Below are 25,392 nucleotides of genomic sequence, written 5' to 3'. Positions count from 1 at the left end.
GCACTGGCTTGTGATACACTTGCCCAAACAGCTGAAGTTTTGTTGGTTGTGATTAGCCTGAGCACAGCCAGAGCAAACAAAAGGCAAAGAACAATTCTGCACTGCTGGACAGGTGAAAGGGTTTATTCAAATCTGCCCCACATTCAGGTCAGTTCCACTTCTTCACAGCAGCAGGTATCTGCAATGTTAAGCAAGGTATAGGGGTTCAAGACAGCATTCTGGAGACACGCTGCAACTCCTTTTCCCATCATGATTTGTGTGTCAGCAGCAATTACGAACCTTACTTTATCAAGAAAGTTTCAGGTTGATTGTAGAAATGAAAAAGTCACATAGCTGCTATTGAAAACGAGTAAGCACATACGATCACTCATAGCTAGAAAGACTATCCACCAAAGCAGTTTCACTACAATCAACATCAAATTTATCCTACACAGAGCATGTGTTAAAATTACTCCCTATTTCATGGCCCCTAAAATAGCTCTTAAATGGACATGAACTTAACTCTGTGCTGAGCATCTGTGTGAGGGGTGAGAACCAGCCCAAGGTCATGTTTCCAGGAGGCAAAAACTTCAGGAGAAGCCCTGGGGGATGTGCCTGATGCCCCAGCTGGGGCAAAACTGCTGGTGGGGCCAACGGAGAAGGAAACCAAGGGAAGGGAAGGAATGCAAAATGAAAAATAAACTGGCTGGAAAAAAACAAGGCCCTTTGAACTTTGGTTCACAGCATGGCATTGCAACTGGGGCAGGGTCAGGAACTGGAGGTTACAACTAGCAAGGTGGAGATGGAAAATGGGATTGCCGCTGAATTCTTCAGATTGTGAAACTGTCGCCTAGCTCAAGGAAATAAATACAGGCAAAGGGGAGAAAACAGCTCCTACATACGCAGTCCTGAATTGAGGTTAAGGGGGAGGAGAAAGGAAAACTAAAACAAAGCAAATGCACAGCCACAAGATACAAATGTAACCCTAAGATACCCTGTATCTACCTCTTTTCTGACAGATGCCTCTTTCCCAGCCACAGCGGATTGATTTGTGTGCAGAGAGCAGGCAGTTTCCTTACTTCTTCCTGCCCTGGCCAGGACTCTGGCTCACTAATGTGGGTGTTGCTTACCTCTGGGCTGTCAGGAACACAACTCACACATAGCCCCAACTCCTGAAAAACAATCCCAGTGCTGGGTGCCCAGTGACAAGAAAGAAGAGACAAACTCTTCCTTGGCCCCTGCATGTATGAAGAAGGTAAATTCCTTGTGAACACACAAAAAAATCTATCAGACATACTATTTTCAGAAAAATAAAAAAAGACTTTTTTTTTTTTTTTTTTTCAGAGGAGCCACGTGATTGATTTTTGTGTCAAGGTGGGACTGAGCAAAACCCAGGGAAGCTGGGGAGGAATTTCTTTTGGCTGAGCATCATGAGGTGGTTCAGTTGATGGCTACGTGGTGTCAGTGCATGCACAGGACAAAAGTCATTGCTGACCTGCAACCTGTCTCCCTTCCTAAGGCTAGGAAAGCGCTGACCATCCTAGAGGAAAGTTCACTCAGACTCATAACAACGTTTCAAAGCATTTTTCCAAAAGAGTGTTCAAGTACAAAGAACCAAAATCAAGGAAAACCAAACCAAAGCCAAGGAACCCACCTTCAGCTCCCTACTATTTCTGTCAAAGGTTTACGAGAGGCAGGAAAAAAATTATTGAGGAAGAGCCTTGTAATTAAATCCTTAACCTGAGATTCAGGTTCTTCTTCTCACCTTAGCTTAATGCCTATAAAGCATTCACAACAGGAGGTGCCTTATATGTGTGCAAGCACGACGTTGCTTAAAGGTACACGATAGACTCCAAAGGTCTGTAGTCCTGTGGCACAGTCAGGAGGCTACAGAGGGAGCAGCTGACTGAGTGTGCAGTGGCATTGTTCCCGCGATAAATATATGTAAGAAAATTCAGGCAGTGTCATGGCATGCAAAGTTGTGCCAGGGAGAGATTTTGAGTCTGTTGTGTCCATCTCTGTGTTGAAGATGGAAAGTGTGTTCCACCTTCCAGACTTCTATGGGGCTTTTTTTTTTTTTTTTTTTTTCCCAAGCTTTTTAGAAGAGCAGGAAGCTAAACCTTTACCTGAACAGAGCCCTACAGATCATAAACTTTGGCTCTCCCAAAGATGCATTCTCCCTCTTACAATAAACTCCAATGAGCGAAACACCTTCTGCTTTTTCCTTTTGTTTCATTAGTTTTGTGGTGTATCACAGCACGTCACACTAAAACCCAAGGTAGGAAACAAAAAGAAGAAAAGAATCTGTTCTGTGAATCTTTACTTTTGTCTGGAATCCTTTTCTGGATGTTTATGGCATCCCATAAAGTTGCTGAAACATGCCTGCAGTATTTTTAATTGTCATTTTAAATGCCAAAACCCAGAAGTCTTGCTTATATTGTATGTGAACAGTGTCTGCTTATGTTCAAGCCCTCAGGCGCTTTAAATAACTCTACTGTACACAGAGAACGTTGTTCATTTTGTTTTTACAATTTCTGCCTGTGTAGAAGGAGCTATAATGTCCTGAGAACATAAATGCATGTTCATAACCAAGGAGCGAGATCACAGCTGGAATCTACCTGAGCCTTGGATCATATTTCAGCAGTGGCACGAAGCGAAAGAGCAGCTTATTTCTCTGTTTAATTTACAAGAGCTCCAACTGGAACAGCACACACTAGACTCACTGATGTAACGCACAGGTGAGTGCGTGTTACAGGTCCACCTCTGTGCCCGATCCCCAGGGAATATCAGGCTGTTTCAGCCAGACTTCAGAGCCGTTGCTGCTATAGCCCAAGAGGAACCTGGTCTTAACCCTGGTGGGTTAGTAAAGGTGGCAGCTGCCATAACAGACTTCTGGACAGCCTACAAATTTGGGGCATAAAATGGGGGTCTTTTGATTGATTCCAGCGTGTTTCATATCAAGTGCCCATTGTTTTGTCTTAAAGAACAAACCATTACAGCGAATTCATGAGCAAATTTGCTTTTTTTCTTTCAAGGATTAAACAGGAGCGGATCATAATTTCCTTTAAATACATCTATTATTCATCAGGATTCAATAAGTTTTATTATGGGCTGAGAAACAGCACATATATCTTTATACTCAGTTCCAATCTGCTCCCTACTTGTGTTCTGCAACACACATTTTATGTTTAGAAGTGATTGGCCATGAATGTCAGAGGATAATACGTGTTCCCTGAGTAAAGACACAGACAAGGATCTGGCCAATGTTCATTTTTTCACGTTAATTTGTTGTAAATAATTTCACATGCAATTTTGCTACTTCCTTTCTGTAGGAAAGGAAGCCTTCCTACCTAACCTCTGCAAGTAGGTTAGCATAGCGTGGCTTGCAGAAAGCTGACATGGGGTATTTGTGAGCGGAGAGGAAGTAAATTAATTTCAGTGTTTGATTCAACATTGGAGAAAAGCTTTTTGCAGTATTTGTTTACCCACAGAAATAAGAGAAGGCACAGTCTCTCCTCTAGTCCAGCCATGTTACTATGGTAGGGAAATTCCTCTGAGTTAGGACTACAGACAAAGGGTTAAAGAAAGAGAAGCTTCGCTTCGCAGGGTGCATCCCACATAGCTCTCCTGTAATAGCCATCATTATTTGTGACATGCGCAGTAGGGGAATATAGGTGGAGAGATGAAGCCATGCATGTAAGGTAAACACCCTTTTTTTAAGCATCCACCATTTTTGTAATGATATGTACAAGGGTCATTTGGGGATTTCCTTCCCCTGAAGTCTGGGTTTCCTGAGAGGAAGGAGAGCTGAAATGCAGGAACAAGTGGCTGCACACCATGTCCAGCAGGGTAGGAGACCTTCCTTATTGACACAGGTTTATGAACCTCATCTGAATCTCCAAACTTCCTGATGTCCTCCCTTTGAAAGGAGGGATGCTGGGGAAGGAGATGGGTGGGGAAGGTGAAGAGGTGGTTCTGTCCTTTAAAGGCCTTTCAGGCCCAGCAAAACGGCTCCCATACTCTTAAATCTACCATAAAAAGTAGGTTGCAATACAAGTGGGAAATACAAGGAAATGTTTCAGCTAATAAAATGTGCTGGACTGGCACCAAACTTCTGCTTAAAAAGCTGTTTGCAATAAACAATGATTACTTACAGTGTCATTGCAAGATCATTAGAGGACTCAGAGATCGAAGGGTACCTGGTTCTTCTGGCAGAGACCTGGAAAACACAGTGTCACAGATCAGCAAACACCAACAGCAAACAAAATATTTTTTATGAGGCCTGTTGGAACAGAAGGAAATGCTCAAAACCAGACTGCTGGGCCATCCCGTGACCTAATCCAGGCCAGAGAGAAGCAAATCTGCCCTGTTCACCAGTCCACCGCTGATATAAGAGAAGAAATTAAATTCACTTGGTATCATCAGGTTGTCTGGGCTGTGCTACATATCACTTTTAGGCCTCTGAAAGGGTTAATGGGACCCTAGAGAGAATAAATACATTATGCAGCTGTGTAGGTGCTCAGAAGATGAATATAGGTTGATTTTTACAAACTTAACCTATGCAGAGTGAGTCACAATTTGCACCTTGCGTCATTCAGTAAGTGGGCCTTTAGGAAATCAGCTCACTATGAATGGGCTGACAGCACCCAGGCAGCAAGGGCCCGGCTCTCCTGCCTACAGGCCGCCCGTCGGAGGGAGCAGAGATGCTGTTCCCCATCTTACGATGTGACAGCAACAATGGGAGCCAAGCAAACAATGCCATGCTTGTGGCTTTGCTGCATCTCTCTTAAAAGGTCAAAAGGTTTGGGCTGAAACAAATGCTTTTATATCATGGACGATTCATTCTTAATCATAAATGTGCATTATTCTCATCGTAACTGCTGCCGTGCATCATAACATTGTTTCCTGATTCAATTATGCCTCACAGCACCTTTTTAATTAATACCTTCATTGGTAAAACCTTGAAGGTTTAGATAAATAAGATATGGGTTTTTTTTTTTGCATTTCAATCATAAGCTTCAGCATGAAGGAAATCTCTCTATTTTGTAGTCACCCGGGGAAAGAAAAGCAAGTAGAGGAGGTCTACATGCTCACAAGGATCTCTGCACCGAGGAGACAGAATAATCATCTTTTGTTGAATACGAAAATAATGAAAAACAAAGTAAACAACACCCTTTTGTTCTGCGTAAGAAAGGCAGGGCTTTAATAGTCTTTAAACGAGATAGAAAATTTCCATCCAAATGGAACCATGGAGTAGGTAGACACATTACAACGTTTTGGAGCTCAGTGATTAAATTTAATACTGTGCCAAACAGTGATTAGCTGATGAAGGGCATTCCTAAATGGGATAGAAACAAGGGAAGTGTGGCTCCAGTATAAGATTGGGCCTCCAGTACAGCTTGGTGCTCAGCTTTCCACTTTAATAACAGGGTCAGATGAAAAAAAAAAAGTTTAATTTGATTTATTTCCCTAAGGAAACTCAGTGGAATTGTAAACACAGGCTGACTGGTACATATTACTAAAACTTCAGCTTCAGGGTCAGATCCAAGAAAAGGGCTTAGGTACCTACTGAAGCGCAGCAATTTACCCTTTTCTTCAGCATTTTTCCAGCTCGCTAACTCAATCCCCCTGCTCAGAGTACTGGTTCCTATGAATCCCATTACCAGACACTGAACTCCCCCAACTCACTGTGCAGGCAAAGTAGCATCCTAATTAAAGCTTCTGAATCCCAGCCTCAGAGCTGGGGGCCTGTGTCCTTTATGGATCTTTCCCTTAGTGCATTACAGTCCTCCGCTGAGCCCAGCGCAACATATTGTCCCTAACACTGCAGATACGTGGCTAATGATCCAGGAGAATAGGAGCATAAATCCTTTTTAACTTAGCTATGTTCTCTCCTAAGCCTAACCCAGCAAGCATGCGGTGTGCAGGGAAGTCAGCAGCTAGACAAGAGCCCCATGGACACAAAAAGATCAGGTCTGCTTCAGCAAGCTGTTTCTGCTTTGGCAGAAGAGGACAAGCAAGATTGTCCCCTGGTTCCATAAAATGAGAAATGGCTCCCTGGCGTCTGAGAAGTGACCTCTGAAGGAAATAAAAATTTCACTTCCATTTCTGATAAACGCACGGCTCCAGCCCACCCCTGTGTCTGAAGTATCGGTACCTGAAGTCTCACGTACACCACAAACACAACCAGAATTGAACTGCCTGTGCAGACATGACTGCCCTATACACAGCTTTCCTCTGCTTCCTTTTCTTTCATCACCTATTCCTACAGTCCAAGAAAAGGCCGTCATCATTTCATTTTGAAAGAAATCCTCTTACTTTAAAACCCATTTTGGACCAGATTCTGTTCCTTGCTACATTAGTATAAATCTGCTGGTTTTTCATGGACTTTCTCCAATGATATTCTGATGTAAGCAAGACCAGAATCTTATTTTGGTGAGAGGTCACCGCATTATGCTACTGCTCAGTGTTGGTGCAGGCCACAGATTCTGGTGCAATCTCATCTCTTTGTGTGGAAGAGAATTCAGAGTTAAGAACTACTATAACAGCAATAGATTGTTAAAAATGATAACTTGTACATAATGTCTCAGGAACCTTGCTTCAAATTTAAAAGCCATTAATTAATTAGCAATAATTAATCACTAAGCATGTTATGTGGGCTAAGTTGGCTGCAGTTATCATTACAAAAGATAAAAAAGCCTAGCAAAAACTCCTGCAGAGTCTCTATTTAGCACTTGAAATGAATGGTTGTGTAAGGCTCCTATCAGGATCCCCCATCACAGGCAACTTCCCTGCCTGCCAGAGGGCCCGGGAGCTTTTCTCATCAGCGGGAGAAGTGAGTGATTTGTACCTCAGAAAAGTTTCAGACTTATTTTTACGTATGATTTGTGTCCCAGGTGGTGGTACGAGGTAAATCTTCAAGGCTTTCTCCGCAACTATCGAATGCCAAGAAGTCGAGCAGCTTACTGGAACGGCAGCAGCTTCTGATGCCTTTGAGAGGACAGTTTTAACGAGAAAGGCACAATATTTTATTTTATGTGAAGCTAGGCTAGACCATTTTGGCAAAGAGTCCGTCTGCCTACCAAGGGTGGGGTAGGTATTTACCATCTATCTAATGACTTCCTATTGCAAGTGGGTCAGGCAGTCCAAATAACTAGCCAAAAGTGCCTTTGGTCGAGTCTGGCAGAAGTCTCGCCTGTAAGTAAATACGTCCCCCTGCTACGGCGTGCACATCCTCCGTCATGTGATGTCTCAGCCGTTTCCTGGTCCTGCCCCTCCAACAAACACTTCACTTTATCTCCCTCCGATTGTAACATCGGCAGTTTCACCACCCAGGCTGCTGCTGCTGCACTTTCTAGTGTCAGTGGCCCTCTGTGAACTGGAAAAATACCTACTGAAAAAAAACAGTCCGGCTCTTGAGTGACTCCTTCTTTCTCTGCTTTGTTGTAGCACGCCGGGCACTCATGCAGTTTGTCAGCTCTGCTTGTCCTGCTCCAAACTGAATGCTTCCAAATCCAGCTGTCACAAATCGTCCGGTTTTAAACCAAAAGTGCAGCAAAAGATCGGCTTGCTGCAGGTGATCGGTGTGCTGCATGGCTTCCCCTCATCCTCAGCCTGGATGCCTGATGTCCAAAAATGTGGGCTGTGTTTGTTCTGGCACTTGGAGTGGGGTAAAAGGCAGCGTGTGTGTGTGGTGGGGTGGTAAATCCCAAGCTCGGCAAGAGTTCAGAGGTGCTGCCTTGCACAATGGTAAGAAATAATTCATTTCTGGTTGAAATGCTAAAAAAAGTAAGTAACTTGGATGGTAAGAAATGACTTCTAGCTTCTATCCAGCTCCCACACGCATGGATGGAGCAGGCAGACCTGTCTGGAGGCAAATCTCACCTCTGCACCGAGCAGAGGCACCAGCCTGCAACAGCCTCGGGGAGAGCTACTGGGAAATGATGTGTGGTTCTTGAAAAGATCCTACAAGTATTCAGAACACAGCTGTTTGCCAAAAACAGAACAGTGGGTCTTTGTTAACCATAAACATTTTGGGTGATGTTGTTCAAAAATTTTGCCCCAGTTCACTTAATTGTCTAGCTCTGAAAGTGTGTGAAAATTTTGACAAGCTTTGCAGTAACAACTCCTGCTAAGCAAGTAAAATTATTCCGGCAGACTACAGCTGAACAACAAAAAGAGAGGTCCTGAGGAGCAAGGAGATCCTCCAGATACGAATCAGCACGACCAAGAGATGCCACCATGAAGGACTCAGTCCTTCACTGGAAACCAAGTCAGAAGCACAAGAAGATGCTCGCAGACTCGGTGGGGTCTGGATTAAACTGATGCCTTCCAGGGAATGGCTTAATAAATCCTGGCAGTTTAGAGCTGCCCCCTTTAAGCTAAATTTCTGAAAATGAACAGGTTATTTCATAGATCACCCATGTTATCGTGAAAAGTTTTTGCTGCCCTTCTTTCAAAACAAGCACACTCCTGTAAAGGACGAGCAAATGCCAATATTATTGCTAAATGTGTTTGAAAATTAATACTGCAACTGCGTGTCATCTAAAATACCCTGTTTTGATCTTCACAAGGTTAGCCCATTTGCTTTGCCTCATAAAATAAACCACAAACACAATACTGAATGAGTCAGAACACAAAGCTGACTCTGAGGGAAGGGATAAATGCCTCCAGAGGCCAGCAGACGGGCGGCATGGAGCAAAGTTAAAGGCGCAGCAGTGCGTGGCAACAGGTGAATGAAGAGGGGCTGGGGTGAGCGGAGAACACTTTTCTGTGAAAACTCCTTTTTTTCAAGCTCCTGCATCTCCCGACGAGGCAAATGACTCTTGCAGGGTCTGGCGCACCTGATGGAGGGAGCAGCGGCTGAACTGGAAGCCGTGAGCTACCAGATGCAAACTCTGAGGGGGAAGGTGGCGCACAGGCTCCGACAGCTTTTGGAAAGAGTTTCCAACAGGTTCATACAAGAAGCCCTTTCAAAAACGCTCCATAAAATGCACCTGAAGAAAGACCGTTAGGAGGAGGTTCGGCTTCGTTCTGCTCTCTTCTGTGTAGCTCAGGTGCTGTTTTTTCACACGCAGGAACACATGCACAGGCTTAGCACACCACACAATGCCCCGCTAAAGTCATCAAATAGTGGTTATAACTTCATCCAAGATCAACAAGGTCTCTCTTCCACAAGCAACCCTTTGTGTTTGGGAAGCCTTTGCCCTGAATTTTATTGTCTCCCCATCAAGCAGCAGGTGCTCTGCACTCCAACTTGAGCTATTTAAGGGCAACCTGCAGAACAGCTCCTCAAGCTGGCATGTAATCCTAAATAGTAGTTAGGGGATGGACTGGGTAAGTTTTATCCAGACAAACAGAAACACTCCCAACAGGAAAAGAAAGGGGGGAAAAAGAAGGAAAATGATACCTTTCTTGGTTTCCATTTAGTTTTCTCTACGTTGGCATAATAGCTCTCAAAGAAGAGAGTGAGGCTCCCAAAAACAGACACCGTGGTAATCTGACATTATACGGTGGTTGTTCTTAAAACTTTCCAGTTTTGTTTTGGCCAGCTACAGCACTTGCTGATTGTATATGTGATATTCTCTCCACTTTCATAGATGGCCATATACTGCTAATACTAAAAGCGTATTATTTAGGGCAATTTGACTTTTACTTTTTTTCCCTGGAGAAAGCACTTTGGGGTAGGAAAATAAAATGAAAAGCCTCCCTGTGCTAGATGCCAGATGCGTCATTTTTCAGTGTAAAGCCACACCAGAATTTTATAAGCCATGCAACTGCTTATTTGTGTGCCATTCCCATATCATATTTTTAAAGTCTGCCTCTAGGATCAGTACATTGTATGGCACAAAATGTGATGTTTCTCAATACAAGAGCATTGTACGTATGCTGCCTTTTGCCCGGATGGGCAGAACCATGTTCCCAGTTTATTTTGTCGAATGTCACCCGGAAAAGGCTTCTGGATTTCTACAAATTCAGAAAAACCAGAAGAGACTGCTCCTGTTCTTCACTACTGAAGGTCTTAAAAGAGACTTCAGCCAGACTCAGAGGATGTGGGAAAGGTGTCAGTGCCTCAAAGCCCATTTGGATGAGGAAACAGAAAGGAAATGCACTCTGGAAGAACAAAAGGGACACAAACACTGTCAGAGGGACCATGTCCCAATTCCCACTGAGGGAAGGGAAAGCACTGACCTCACCTCCCTGATCCTTCTACCTAAAATACCCTTCTGAAACTGAAGAATCTAAGTAAGCCTGACTCAGGCATGTGCAGCACAACATCAACCAAAGACAAAAAAAATCCCTTGGAGTCTTTAATATGCCTCCAGTAACAGGCACTGGACTGCAAGGAACAATTGCAGTGCTTTTCATTGTCTGCTGAAGGATGAGCAATACCTCCCATCACAGCCCATTCACAGCACCTCCACCCACAGAGGCAGAGGGCACAGGGTGGCACGTGGTGAAAGTAAGTCTAGTCCCAAGGGGTTTGTTAGCTTGGGATCGCCTACACAAGTAGCATTGTTGGAAAGAAGTCTTCTGGTCAACAAATGTGTGTAAGCCTTCACGATCTCCTGGATGTATAAAGTCCTACTCACTCACTGAGAGGCTGTAATATTACTCGAGTGAAATACATCCCTGCATAAGTGCTGAACTTCCAGGCAATGATGGAATTATATTCTTCAGGAAACCGTGACTTTACTGTAAGTGCCATCGTTTCTGCTAGTGCCGTGTTTCAGTCAGCATAAGAACAAAACTCTTACCTCTTCTGCACTCTCTTTCCCCCTTGTGCCAATACAGAAGTACTGGCACTGAGTTGCTATTATATTAAATCATAACTATTGATATTTATGGAGCTTGTGAATACATGAGACATGCTCATAGGCCCTGCCAGCTGTGAAACAAGAAGGGCTGTGTCATCGGGAGCACGCCAAACCCAGGAGCGGAGCACCACAAAATGGCAGCTAGGCCAGGGCATCACGGACCCGCTGGCAGATGGACGGCATCTTCCCACGTACAAGGGGACTTTTACAAGTCTACACAGATCTCTGCACATGGACTGTCTCTGAATTCACCAGGAAAGGCATCTCTGGTGCACAAGGTGGCAGAGGAGGTGGCAGCTTGTGTTGCTCAGCGCCTGGCCAGGCCTGCCAGGCAGGCCGGGGGTCAGCAGGTGCAGGGCCGCACTCTTTGAAGCCTCCCTCGGTATCAGTTGTGCAACAGGTTATCGGCGTGGGCTGCTTCCGTATATACGGTCACGACCCGTAAGAGTGGAAAAACTTGTTTTGTAGTCGTAGAAGGTTTTTCCTGAGTTGAATAATGTTTAACGAGAGCCTGAAGTTGCTGGAGCTGCTCTGGATTGACACTAGCAGAGGTGAGGTCTGTAATCTTTCATCTGCCGCAATCCAGAAAATCAATGCCTGTTCATTTCTGTATTCACCCTGTGTTTACACCAGAAACTCAGAACTGGTTTTCTGGATCCCTCGATCTTCCAGACAGAGAAATCTGACAATTTCTCAAACCACAGGAAACTTAAAAATAGCATTTGTTCCAGCACAGTTACATACTGCTGTTCTTGAAATCTGGGTTAGAAAATACTTAAGCCTCTAAACAAGAGAGGCCTGAAGAGAAGTGCCTCTGTTACTGCATTCTTTATTTAAACAATTAACTCTGTGAGTAGAAGAGCTACAGAAGCCAGACTGGTCATTGATCTTGTTCCTCGAGACTTAATTCCTGCATGGATTCCCCGGTGTCTAAGAAGTGTTTCACGTCTACTGCCATCATCCCCCGTGGAGAGAGGAAGGCACAAGTGGGAGACACAAATTGGGCCACCGCACTGTATTTGACTTCTTATTTTCACACAACACAGAGGACTTTACTTTCAACACCTCTGCCCTCCTAATTTGACTGAAACTGAAGAACAGGTTGTCAAGTTACTGGAAGAGAAGTTCAGATGTTTCTTTAGCAAACCATGCTGCATAATTCTCTCTGCCCCTCATGCTTTATGGTGGGGCTAACAATATTGCTTCCCTCGGAGGAGAGAACTCAGATGGACTACCCTGAAGTCAATCAACAGCTCCAGATTTGGACTCGGAAGGATGCTACCACGGAGTGCTCCTCCCTAGTAAATACGCCTGCCAAAGTGTTTTATTAGCCCACACAGCAACTGCAGCTGTCTCTTTTCTCCCTACCTGAGCACACTTGCATTTAAGGATCTTCCTTGCCAGCAAAATTAGAGACATTACATGTTCCAGCAGTGAGGGTTTGGAGCGTCTAATAAAACGAAGAAAGAAAAGCAATAGATGTGTCACCTTAATCCACTGCAGGGACCTATACTTATTTAACATGCATTTGCCCATTTTAAGCAGTCTCTTAGTATTATACACTTCTTTTCTTGTCCCTTTTACACTTCATCAGCAGTATTTCGACAACTAAAGGGGGTAATTTTCACGGCAAAGATGCTTAACAGTATTTTCAATTATAGTCTGATTCTGAAAGAGCCTACAGCATAAGAACTGAATAATTCTTCATAACTCTTTTTAAGTACAGACTATTAGGGAAGGTCTGTAAGTGTCAGGCCACAATCTACAGCGAGTGAAGAGGTAGTGATGTTTCATTTCCACTGTAGGTGGATCAGTACGTGCTTGGGAGTAGATCTGCTATCTTTTGGGAATGTTTCCAGTTAACTCCATTCTAACCACATTTGCTTTGCTTGGTTCTGCTTCAGGAACTGAAACTAGCCTGGCTCCAGCATTAAATAACTGAGCAGGAAATAGCAGAAGCTTTACCATATACAGGCTGCGCAGGGGCGGAGCGATGCACTGAACTAAAAATACAGCGAAGATTGGGTTTGGGAGATTCAGATTGGTTCCATTCTAATTAGGAAACGCTCAAGCTCCCAGTGCTGGTGATTAAGTTATCTTCATTGAAAACACATTCACGTATTCAAATGTCACCATGCTTCAGAAAGGGAAGTATTGAGACATCAAAGCATAATGCCCCCAGATGAGGACCCATGCAAAAGCACATTCTGCACTTTGTCAGTTTGCCTCCAATCCCTTCTGCAGCCAGGGTGTCTCCCCATGCCCCATCCCATGCACAAGTAAGGGGGTTAGGTGACATTTTTAGCTGAGCCTCAGAAAGTTCAGCAATAATGCTAACCTGATAGGAAGTTTAATCATAGGCAGGGATTTTTTATTTTTTTTTTTAATTGAGGAAAAGATAAGAATAGCCTCAAACACTCAGATATAAAGTGGCAAACCAAATATAATGCTGCAAATAAAATTAAAAATATATATATATATTTGAAGAGAGTTTGGCATGGGAGTAGTTGCAAACAAGTCCCAAGTCATTAGCAGGAGAGAACTAAATACCAAATTATTCTTATAGTCAAGACTTCGAATTCTTCAAACTACTGCCCAATCAATTAACTTGATATAAAGAATGAGTAAAAGATTTTTTTGTGTGTGTGCACCCACAGCTACGGCCGATATACACTACAGTAGCATCAGCACAATCAGTGATTCAAGGCAAACCAAGTAGAAATGAAATCCAGTTCCAGACTTGGGTAGCAAATTTTGGGTCTAGGTTTGACCCGGTGTTATTCTTTGAACAATAAATATTTCTGTCTCCAAGTCACATTCTGGAAGAACGAGTCCTACTCCAGATCTTAACTGGACTGCAAAAATAAAATCTAGACAGCTCATTTATTGATACTGTGCAATATCCAAACAAGTAATTTTATTGCTATTAAGCAAAATATAACAGCTGGAAAAATAAACCTCAAGCTGTCATTGAGAGTTCAGCTGCAGAGAAAGGGAAAGGGTTGAAACAAACAGCAAAAACGCCTCTCAAGAAACGCCAAGGATGGGGTGAGCCCCAGTTGCTCTGATTGCTGGCAGATTGATGTGGCTGTTCAGTTTGGTGGTTGCAGAGATAGGAAGTCATGAGGGAAAATGCCCCTGTGAAAGTAAAGCTGCATTGTATCTAACCCATTAGGGAAGAAAACTATGGGAAAAAGTATTGTTGGGGAAGAATGAGGCACGCAAGCCTGCTCCACTGTGCTTGCTAACTTCAGAGGAAAACAGGAGCACAGATGTTAATATTAACACAGGGGTCTCCCCAGCCTGGAAAAAAATCAAAATAAAAAGGTAAAGAAAAGAGTGCCTGTCCAAGAAAGTTACTCCTATCATTATAAGTCTTTCCAGTTCTATTTAAAGACAGCAAAGGAGCCAACAGGAGAAGCTGTGTTTTGCAGCTCTGCATAAACACCCGCAGATAAGGGTGGTACCAGGTGTCAGCTAGCCCTGCAGAGTCACTGAAATGTCAAGGATTGTTTTTCCTCTACTCCCTTTCTCTTCCCTCTGACTGAGAACTGCCAAATGTTTATTTAAAAGATATCCCTTGTATTTGGCAAGAATGCCAGCGGGGCAGACGTTAATGGATTATTATTTGGAGCTGGAAGCCTGCCAAGGTGATAAGGATAGCCTGCCTACCCAAAGGCCCAAAGCCGTGCCATTAGCAGTGGGAGTCAGAAACGAAATCGTCCTGCCAGATGCTTTGCTACACCAACTGCAGCAGAGACTTTAAAAACGAGCTGCCTCCAATTTCTATTTGATCTGACCTGTAAGAGTAATTAAATAAGCGAGGAGACAGACACGGGCTGTAATGGAGCACTAACCCAGCTGCAAGCCCCAGGTCTGATTCTTCTCTTCTGCAGCAGCGTGAAGAATTCGCCCAAACCACCGTGAAGCCGCTGCGAAGGTTTCTGTTCACTTCTCTGCCCTTGAACTAGAGCTCAGCCTGGAAGCCCTGAACCCAACAGCTAAAAGCAGAGCAAGTGAGAGACCTCACTGCACAGCCTCAACAGCAAAATGACAACAAACCTGTGCCTCATCTCCAGCTCTGCCCCAAACAGGAGGAGTGTGTCTCCTTCTAGCTCTTCCCCCAGCAAAACGATTAATGCCAGCACCCCCCGAGAAGGCAAGCCTGAAGGAATGCGATATTTTGTGTCTGAGATATATTTAGATTAACATTGTTTACTATTAATCTTCTCTGCAAAGCTCTTTCTTTCCCAACAGACGAAAAACCGACCAGTATCGCTCCACCCTTGTTATCATGTTTGGAGGACGACCTTTTCCGTGGCCCATCAGGCAGCCTGCACTGTAATTAAGGTGCTTATAATACAATTTAGTAAAGGCAGGAGCGGAGCTGGGGCACAGTAGCATTTACTGCTGTGATTGAAAGCCTTAAAGGTTATGTGGAATTTACCAAGTAGTAATTTTATCTGTTTGGAGCTGGCAAAAAAAAGAAACTTTGTGCTCATTTGAGAAGCTGGTCTGCCACTAATGAAGTCGAGGTAAATAGAGCAGCTTTCCTGCTTCTCATGAATGCCTGCAGTGAAGTGTTACCCCAGACAGGTGTTTGCTCCTAAAAGAAAACACACATAAAGATTTAGTTACTTTTTTTTTTTTTTTTTCCCTCTGGGTTTCTTTTTTCTCACCTTAAAAATGCCTAAACCAACCCCACAGGTTCACACACTGCTGCCCCAGGGAGGGCACACAGCCCACCTTTGCTGGTGACCTCTCCTGGCTCTGATGTGGACCCGAGTAAAGTGAGGTTCAGACCGTGGCAGCACCCCATGCAGAGCAGTCAGTCCCATTCGTACTGGGGGTGATGGCAAAGGAAATTCAGCGCCAAAATAAAAATAAATTTCTGTGCTCTCTTCTGACATTTCACTGTGCCTCTGTGCAGCTGCTCATGAGGTTTTTAAGCAGGTTTGTTCTCGGAAACAGGATTCCACGAGCAGCACAAAATTCAGACATCTGGAGTTGTAGGGCCATCCTCGGTACCAGGGCAGTCACAAGGAAAGTGTCAAATATACAAGGCAAGAGAGAATTAATCTAACAGCAAACCTGGGGTTTGGAAGTTGGTCACTTTTCTGCCTGCTTTTCATAATGTGCTGGTATTGCAGACATTTGAGACTTGCTCTGTAGCTAAGGCAGCACAGTACAGCTGATTCTGAACAACTCTGCCCTCTCCCTACGAACTGTCCGAAAAAAAATAAAAAAGGAAAAAAAAAAAAAAAACCACTTTTTTTCATCTGATATTCCTGTGCAGTTCCTACATGGGAAGATACACTTTCCTGTGTGGTTGCACAGACTAGTCTTTCTGATGGATGTATCAGGAATTAAACAAGATTGAAGTTAATCTACCTTCTGAAAGTCATTTACATTTTAAGATCAATGCCTAATCTGTAATACCTAATTTAACAAGCTCTGGATTTATTTTACTCCATAGTCCTCGAGGAGCATCTTCACAACAGGAAGCTGATAATTGCTGAAACTCCACCAGATTGTCAAGGGTGAAAGTTGTTAAATCCTTGGACATAACCCTGTATTAGCATCAGCTCCTGTGGTTATTATTTAATATGGAGGATGTTTGGTGTCTGAGTCCCTTAAGGAAGGTAAGTCAGCCATGCATGCAGCATATGGGGTCTCCAGTCTGTGATGGCACAGGCAAAAGAGTCTGCAGATGAACAAAGCACTGCTACAAAGAAGGATAAACTCAGTCCTGCAAGCCCCGTGCATTATTGTTTCTTTACCATTCACTAGGAAACAAAGATTGTGTTTCTCAGCAGCAGTTTTGCCATCACAAACAGCAATCTGATTCCATGGTATCACAGCTTATTCCTAGCACTAGGAGTGGGTGCACCAAGGAAGGACAGATGGAGGCTGTGCCACAATCAACATTCACTAGGGTGTCTGTCCTCACCCACTCATCTGCCTTCTCATTCCTCTCTGGCTGCGCTGGGACTGCTCCGACCCCACCCCTTAAGCTGTTTCTTCCATGCTGTCTCCTCAGTTGTTTTTCAAGAGCTTTCTTGCTGCCCACATGTGTCTCCTCCTCCTCTTGGATGCTGTGTTTTCTACAGAAGCAACAGATTGCTGTGATGTTGTCCTTTTGATCTAATGAGAAACACTCCTACAACAATGATGTGCATGTGTTTCTTTCCATATTACTTACCAGCGGGGCTTGGAGGCACACATCTCTCCCAGGGTCCTACTTTTTCTGTAGGTCCTGTCCTTATTGCCACTGGTCTCTCGGCTTTCTGTCCCCCAGCCCCAAAGCTGCATCCTCTCCTTTTGTTCTCACCATGCATCCATCAGAGCCCCTACACTTTACCTGCCCTCCTGCTGCTATTCTTCCCCGAGGTAAAACCTTTTACACACAGCAAGTGTCGAAATGACCTCGATCTCTCTACATCAGATCTCATGTGCAGTGCTCACTGAATTCCTATTCCTCGTGTATTTGTCCACAGCTTGAGCATAGCACGGGGCTTTCTGAAGTCAGCCACAAAAGGCTAGGTGACTTCATGAGGGGCAGAATGGGCTCTGGGGTCACCACCACAACATCGTGCAATGCTTGTCCCTTTTCCCTGCTATCCCACCTCCCATAATAGGGATATCAGGTTTCTTTCTTTTTTTTTTTTTTTTGCTCATGATCATTTTATACCTGAAGCATAGACTCAAGATGGATTTTAAAGCTGCCAATGGTCATTCTATGTACTGATACAGCTAATTCTAAGATCAAAAAACCCTGTATTCTTATTCAAATAAACTTAGCCTTTCAAATCATCCAGGGGGAATTAGAAATAATGGTACTTATCTTACTACAGACTGTGAGGTAGTTACAGATTTGCCAAAAGACAAACCTTGGCATTGGTGGTAAGAGAACCCAGCTCCAAAATCTGTTCCCAAAACTATTTTCTAAATCACACGGAGCATCAGCTAACAAATGACCTGACTCTTTGTGCCATGGTTACTCTCAGGGCAGAAAGCAGCACTGCTTAGCACAAAAGCTAAGTCCCACTGATCAGAGGAAGTACCAAAGTGCATTTTCTTAGCAGTCAAGGTTGTTTCTCTCAAAGGGAATTTATCACAATGGACAATATCAATTTTTTGCCTCTTGTTCCCTCCCACAATGTAAGATACCTCAGGATCATCAATTTCTTTTTAGAAAACACTCCTTTAAATGCCTCACCTTCCTTGTCAGCACTTTACTATTAATATTTACATATTTCTCTATAAATTCTTGCTTTCCCAAGTCTCCTGCCCCCCCACGGCAGCACTGGTGGGCCTTTTCTACCTCTGGCAGTGGCACTCCGGGACCCCACACAACTCAGTACGATTCCCAGGGTCACAGTTTGAGCCCCATAAAACAGCTCCTTCGCTTCTGGACGCTTGAAAGATGGCATGCCAAGTACAGGGTCACCTCCTCCCATGCAGACACTTGATGAGGACCTGTCACAAACTAGTAAGGGACCTGTCAGCAAGGTGCTGAGCTCCCTGGAAGGAGAAGCAGGTCTGGTCCCGTGTGAGAGATGCTTCACTCAAAAAGGCTGGGTGTTCATAACCCTCTCCCCCACAGCTCCACCACCGAGACCCCAGTGCCAATGTATGTTGTATGTAACGTGTATGGGGGAGCCCCATGGAAGCTGGGGCCTCCTGGTGCTACTGAGGCCTTCCGCCCCACAAAGCAGGCCGAACCCGGCTGAGAGAACACTGACACACTGCACACGACGAGTCTCACACATGCACACATCTATACTCTTTCCAACCATCAGTTTCTGTGTTTTTTTTCTGATGTTCAACGGGGTTTTTTGGTCATGGCAAGGTAGAAGTGTGAGCATCAGTTCTGAACGTGCTCCCTGAGAGCGCAGCCGTGTACTCAAACTGCTCCCATGCGCTTCATTAAATTGGAAAGAACAAAGAGCAATGCTCCTGGAGCTCAGTTAGATCAAATACGGGGTTTCAATTTCCCGTTTGCCTCATTTCGCCGTCATCCTGAAGGCAAAAATAGGGGTTGGGAAGGCACCAGGAGAGAAAAGCTTCATAAATCATTCACCGTATTAGCAGGAGGCTGGATCGGCAAGCCTTGCTCATTTAGCTACCTTAAACTTCATCCAACCTGCTTATCCCCCAGCTGCAGGAATAACAGACCACTTGAAAGGTAATATTTTTGCTATTAGTGAAGAAAGGAAAAAATGTGATCTTTGCTGTAGCTTGGGAATAATTTTTCCAGAGCTACATAGAATGAGCCTGAGTGAATACTGCTATTTTTGGCAATAGCTCTCCTGCTTAGCTCACATCAATAATTTTAATGCTTTATTTGTGGTTTGGGTTGTAAGCAATGGTGAAAGCTTGTGGAGAAAAAAAAAAAAAACGTGGCAAAATTTGCTAAATAATTTTGAGTTCATGACATTCATAAAAATACACGAAAGTTTTCAGAATTCTTAGAGTCCATACACGCTCATAAAGCTGAGCCATGAAGCATTTTATTTTACATATGCAAACATCACTGAATTACTCTTTATGAGGTCTGAATTGGACCTGTAAGGTTTCAGTGGTTACAATGACAGATTGTCAAACATGTTCTTAGACTCCTGTGTCTTGCAATGTCATTAATACAGAGAATCTCATGTTTTGTCCCAGTAGCTTTTTTTTTTTTTTTTTTTTTCTCAGTATTTTGCACTTTTTATATCACAGCAGCACACAGAAGTCCCACTCAGAGATCAGGGCTCTGCTGTTTCAGATGCTGCATAAATAAAGAACTGCAACAGACTTTCAAGGTCTGAAAGCACTTACATTTTATGAGGAGATATTTCACTACCATAATTATAGCTAATGTTGTATCTTCTTGCTTGCACTCCTACAGTGGTTTTGACCCCTGTGTAGGTGGCCAGCCTCTCAGATCTGCTATGCTCCCTTGGAACATCATTTCTCCTCCTACATGCCACTGCTTACTTTCTCTTTTCCCACATCTCTGCTTTGGGAAAAGAAAAAAGAAAAAGAAAAAAAAGCAGTACCACTGAACTATATTTGGAATAAGATGCACGATAGGCGAGGACTTGTCCAACCAAAAAATCACATTAAAGCACGAACCATCTCAAAACAGTCCCAACCCACCCAAATATTCAGAATCTTTTAACTTTAAGTGCAGGAAGAATCATACCATGCTTGGTGATACCACTCAAGTTCCTATAGTTAGGCACGTACTTACTGATCAGCTGGATCAGACCAGGGACAAATGGGACAAATTTTGTCTTCAGCAAAACCAAACAACGAAGATCCTACTAGCATCCTTGAAAGAATAAAGACATTTGCATATTCTTTAACAGGGAAACAACAAGATAAAAGCATCAATTCAGGCCCAGCAGATAGTTTAGGACTGTTGCTAAGTGAGTAACTTAGGCGAGAGAAGGAATAATCATTTTTACTACTCCATAGCAACTCTGTTTTTTTCCTTAAAATTACACATTTAAGTCCTGTGAATTCTGTAGCCAACATCAAATTCCAAATGAACACATTAACAGAGGGAAGAGTAAGAGTGAAAAAGGGGAAATTCTAGCGCCTTCCTCCAGTCAGCAAATACACGCTAATGATGTCAGGCTGAGACTTACACACACAGGGTTAAGTGACCAACGAATTTTTTGTTGTTGTTTTCTTGAATTGGAAGTTAGCAGGGTAGCAAGGCCATCTGCATCGTGTTTATAACACCATGTACTGCTTGCAATTAGAAGTTGTGGATTTCATCATTAGTTCATTGGTTTAAACACAAATGCATTGGCTGAAATACAGTCATGCTGGGTTTAATAACAGCAATTGTAGAGTGCATTATTTTCGTTCATGTTAGTACTATGAAAACTTGGGGAAAAACTGCTTGGCAGACAAATCCATCCTTTAAACTCAGTGGAGCAAACAACTGACACGTTGGCTCCTTGCCCCTGAATCAAAATATACCCAGAAAGTACATCTGGACCAGTTTCCCAACCGGGCAGTACAGAATATTCTGGGCTAGAGCCCCAATAAACCCCTTCTGGTTGTAGGTCCCCTCCCTTGTTTGAAGAACCTCAACAAGCATCAAGCCAGCCAGCGAGAATGACCTATAAATCATCAGCCCTGTGGACTTGACACACACCTCGAGGGCAAGAGACCAGTTCCAGCGAGTGATCCAGAAAACATAATGTTCTCTCTTCAAAATGAAAACCTGATCCTAAAATGTAATGATTAAGACCATTCCTGGAAGCTGGAGATAGGGGGGTTCAACTCCTTCTGGAGAAAAGGGACTAGAACTCCGCTTTCCTACGGCCTGGGTAAGTACTCTCATTATCAGATTTGCTAGTTTTTTAATACTATAAATATATTATTTTATTAGTGTTTGATAAAAACGGCAATGCATTCAGAACAGAGAAACTATTATCAATTATCAGACAAATTAAAGCTGAAACTAACTGGGAGAAATAACAACTGCATTTCCTAGCAAAATTACAGTTGTGAAAGATAAGCTATAATTGTAAAGTATAAATGCACAGACATCTTCATCAATTGAGCGAGCCTCCTCTAACACTCATAACCAGTAACTTTGCAGTTGCAGCAGGATCTCCACTGAGGAGAAGACGTGAGCTTTCCCAATGTCTCGCAAAGACGACGGGTTATCCTTCACCATACTGCAAAGCAGTCAAAATGCGTAGACCAACTTCAGCACAAGAACCCCTCCCTTTTCACACATCTCTTTAAAACCAGAATTGATATTTTAAAGTAACGTAGCTTTGCTGCATAATCTTCCCGTTCAGCCCAGTGCCTGGGGCGCAGTTACTGTGAATCATTCTGTAGAAAAATACAAGCTTGAGCCAGCAAAAGGACCTTAGAAAGACTATCGGTATCTATAGACCTAGAGCCTGACACACCACAGAGTCACCCCAGTATAACTCGATGAGAACAAGCAAATTTACAATAGCATAAAGCTGGAATAATAGTGGTTGAAAGGAACTAAATGGGAATCAGCCTCAAACTGATTAGGGACCATAAAGGCACATGTGGCCTCAATCACGACAACGCTGGGTTTTGAGAACAAAAGCTACTTCTCCCTTTCATAGGGACACTTCTTGAATTACATCCTCCTACGAGACAGGAGACATGCTAGGCCATGATACGCAGATAACCACTAGCCTAGGCAAAAGACTTCCTTCTGCTCTACACTACTTTAATTATCTTAAGCAGGATTTTACAAATAAAAAGCACTACCTCCTAGCCTCTCATTTAAGTCTATTCCACCCGTCACGATATGTTCCAGGGACCACAAACCACATGCCGAATATGCCCTCTGACTTCAGTTCAAATAGCACATGGCTTAAGGGTTTCTGAGTTATTATTTGATAATGCTGAAAGGTATTATAGTGTGTGGTCCATCAAAGGCATCCCAACAGTTCATTCACCCTACAGCGAAGGAAGGCTCCCCATGCTGGTATACTTTTGCCTGCTTGTAATTTGAAAAGGGTGATTTTTAGAGCTGGTTACAATTTAAACCTTCCAACTTGGAGCAGTTTTTGGACAAATAATGTCAACATTCATTAGGGCGGGGAATACGAGAAAAAAATCCATTAAAATTCAGAAAGGTTTAGACAATTGCATTTGCTTTACTGCATATTTGGAGGGCTTCAGCATCCTTATACAAGCGGTATTGCATAGAGTAAATGCAGCATAGTGAACTGAGTTCATAAAAGGAGCACAATTTCATACAGCACCAAATTCATTGCGATGTCTCCTCACACATCAGAAACTTATATTTTCGCCTAATGTGCAAAAGCATTATGTAAATGCATACATTTCCCCACCCATCCTTAATAACTTTTGAACCAACTAGCAGATTTCAAAGATATTTAACAAAGCAGAAGAGATTTCTACGATATTAAATGTCTATCAAGTGTGTGAAAATAGGTAGGTGGGTAGACAAGAAAAGGATGATTACTGCTCCCAGCAAGGGAAAGGTTGCAAAATGGGCTTGTACTTAATGAGACATCGCCGACTTTTTTCCACACTGGAAATGAGAAGTATGATGCTTTTCCCAGTGGTGAGATATTTAATTACAGTTTTGACCTTCTATTTGCTAAAAAATCCAACACAGAAAACCAGAGTCTATGTGTTTTATTACATCTTGTTTGGACAAAACTCCGTGTTTAGATAACAAGGTAACAAGGCAACTTTCCGGTGGTTAAATTGTTAAAATGTGATGGTTGACCTGCAGGTAAAAAGCAAATATGCAGACAAAGAGAAGACAACAGCACCATTTTAATTAAAAAAGAAAAAAAAAAAAAAAAAAAAAAAGAAGCACCTGCTAAATTTGATCAGATTTCCTCCCCTCACCCCAAACTGCAGATATAAACAGTTGGGGTGCCTCAGGTAAAAGATATCTGGCAGCATGGAAAGATTTCTTCCCACTGCTAATGAATAGATGGATCACATTATCTTAGTAAAGTAAATATGATTTTTGGCCAAAATTTCAGTTGTATTTCATCCTTTTTTTTTTTTTTCTTCCGTCTCTGAACGGATCATGCTGGGTTCAAGGTGAAATCATTCGGCATGTTTGCTAGGGTAAATCTGTAGAAAATGATGGATTAAGGGTAAAAAAAAAGAACCCAAACCAACAGCAAACAACCAAATGCCACCGCTGTCACACATTTCATTTGGGTTATTCCTGGAGCCTCACACTTATCATTTGTACTGGGCAAAGACCTCCCGATGCAATTAATTCCTTTTAAAGAATTGCAATGACAAGTAATGCTGAAATTGAGCGCAGAGTTTCACCTTGTCGCCCGTGCGGGAGCCCAGGAAGGCTGCACAAAGCTTTCATTCAGAGAACAGGAGGGCTCACATGGACAGAAACACTTTCCAAAACATTCTTAACTGGAATTTTGGTGGAAGGTGTTACACAGCTCCAAATATTTGTTTCTTTGTTTCCATGGGAACAACAGCCCAGTGGTTTAATAATAAAGCAACATCGATCCTCAGAGCTTGAGAGAGTCCCTTGATTTTCATTCTGAGTTGAAGACTTATTTTTCCATGGGTTTCCCTTCTCCCCCACTCCCCAAAACCAGCTGGTTGCAGAGTTTAATGCCCTTTCGGTACCTGGGAGTGGATCCAAATCATTAAAGATGAGTCTTGCAAAACTTGTATGATCCTGCTACATGCTATAAAGCCAAGTGCTGTATCAAACACACTCCAAGAAGTCTGTATTGTAGACTTACCCCATATCAGATCCTTAACAAATGCAATTGTTCAATCACCCTCGCAATGGGGTCTAGAAACTGGGGTGCAAAAAGTCAGCACTTGACCTTTTAATCCTGGTTGCAACAAAGAAAGGAGGAAGTAAAAAGGGGATTATTCACAAGGCTTTACTTTAAAATTTTACTCTACCTAATTCAGACCTCCTCTCCAGTCCATAGGAAGAGGAAAACTTCCAGAGACTGATTCAAAATAGAAATTTACTTGAAAAGTTTCTGCAAAAGGTAGCTCAGAGTCATCTCTTCATTTACTACACAGGGAACCAGAGACAGTGCCCTCTTTTGTTAGGCACCTAAATTAAGGTTTCAAGTTGGGTTGCATTTACAGTCCCCAGCAACTGCGTGTATTTTTGCTCAAGTTACTGTATCTGAAAGGGAGAGGTTTATTGTATAAAAAAAAATGGAATTATGACACTCAAATCATCAGTGGTTTTGAGACAGAACGATTTATTCCTAATGTGACAACAAGGTATGCTCACGCCTTTATTTCCAAACCTGATGCATGTATCTGACCACGTACAATTCTTATTAGAGTATCTGAGGCTCCAGGGTCATCAGCTGGAAGTGGAGATTCTCAAAACATGGCACAGATGTTCTCCTTGCTTCTCAAAGGGTTTTGGATGTTTAGGTATGTTTCACGCCTTTGCTTCCTCTAAGGATTAGTATCACTAATATTATAAAAAAGCAGGGAAATTGTGGCCCAAGTAATTTTTTTTTTTGCTTCTAGCCACTCTGCTAGAAGCAAACGGTGTGTGACAGGGTACGGAAGAGTATATGGAGAATCTCAGCCCTAGTAAATACTAACCATGCCACTGGAAAATAAATAGAGACTGACAAATTATTGCTGACGTAATCCCTGTGAGAGTGTCTAGACTAAGGGAGTCAAACCTACTGTCCGTAGGCTGAAGCTGGCTCCCTGGAGTCTTTCCACCAGCCTACAGTTCTTGTGCAATCCTCACTGCAATTCAACCGACAGGCACCTGCTTGCTCGTCGTCCGAGAAGGCCAGAGAGTGCAGACAGCGAGGCTGGGAATGAATTCTGCTCCCCAACAGCTGTCTTGTCTTTCACTTCTCTTTCTCTAGCCCAGGAGCAATGCAGGAGTCCCCAAAACATCTACTATCTCTCCATCTCTACACCGGCATCTCCAGATCTAGAGTGCATTTGATTCTCTCAGCCTCCCTCTGTGTTCACAGGTTTAAAAGTGGTTACTTTTCCACAAGCAGCGTCTCCCTTTTGTCTCCTGCCAAGGGAGAAGAGAGAGTGAAGATGCAAAGGAAGATTTTTTTTAAGTGGAGAT

General features: G+C 43.1%; 1 protein-coding gene across 4 annotated transcripts in view; it reads right to left on the bottom strand.

Moving 5' to 3' along the window:
- FGGY (FGGY carbohydrate kinase domain containing) overlaps positions 1 to 25,392 on the bottom strand; it is a 297,390-nt gene that overhangs the window by 221,376 nt on the left and 50,622 nt on the right. For 2 of the 4 annotated variants that reach the window (XM_084528570.1, XM_084528557.1), the window contains 2 exons: positions 24,059 to 24,154; positions 4,134 to 4,198 (listed from right to left, as the gene is read on the bottom strand). The gene's annotated coding sequence lies outside the window, so the exon portion shown is untranslated. The remainder of the gene's footprint in view (positions 1 to 4,133; positions 4,199 to 24,058; positions 24,155 to 25,392) is intronic. The other 2 variants (XM_084528569.1, XM_084528558.1) reach the window with 1 other exon arrangement.

Source organism: Aythya ferina (assembly GCF_964211825.1).
Source record: "Aythya ferina genome assembly, chromosome: 8".
Taxonomy (NCBI): Eukaryota; Metazoa; Chordata; class Aves; order Anseriformes; family Anatidae; genus Aythya; species Aythya ferina.
Note: the sequence above shows the minus strand (reverse complement) of the source record. Positions and strands in the feature narration are given on the sequence as shown.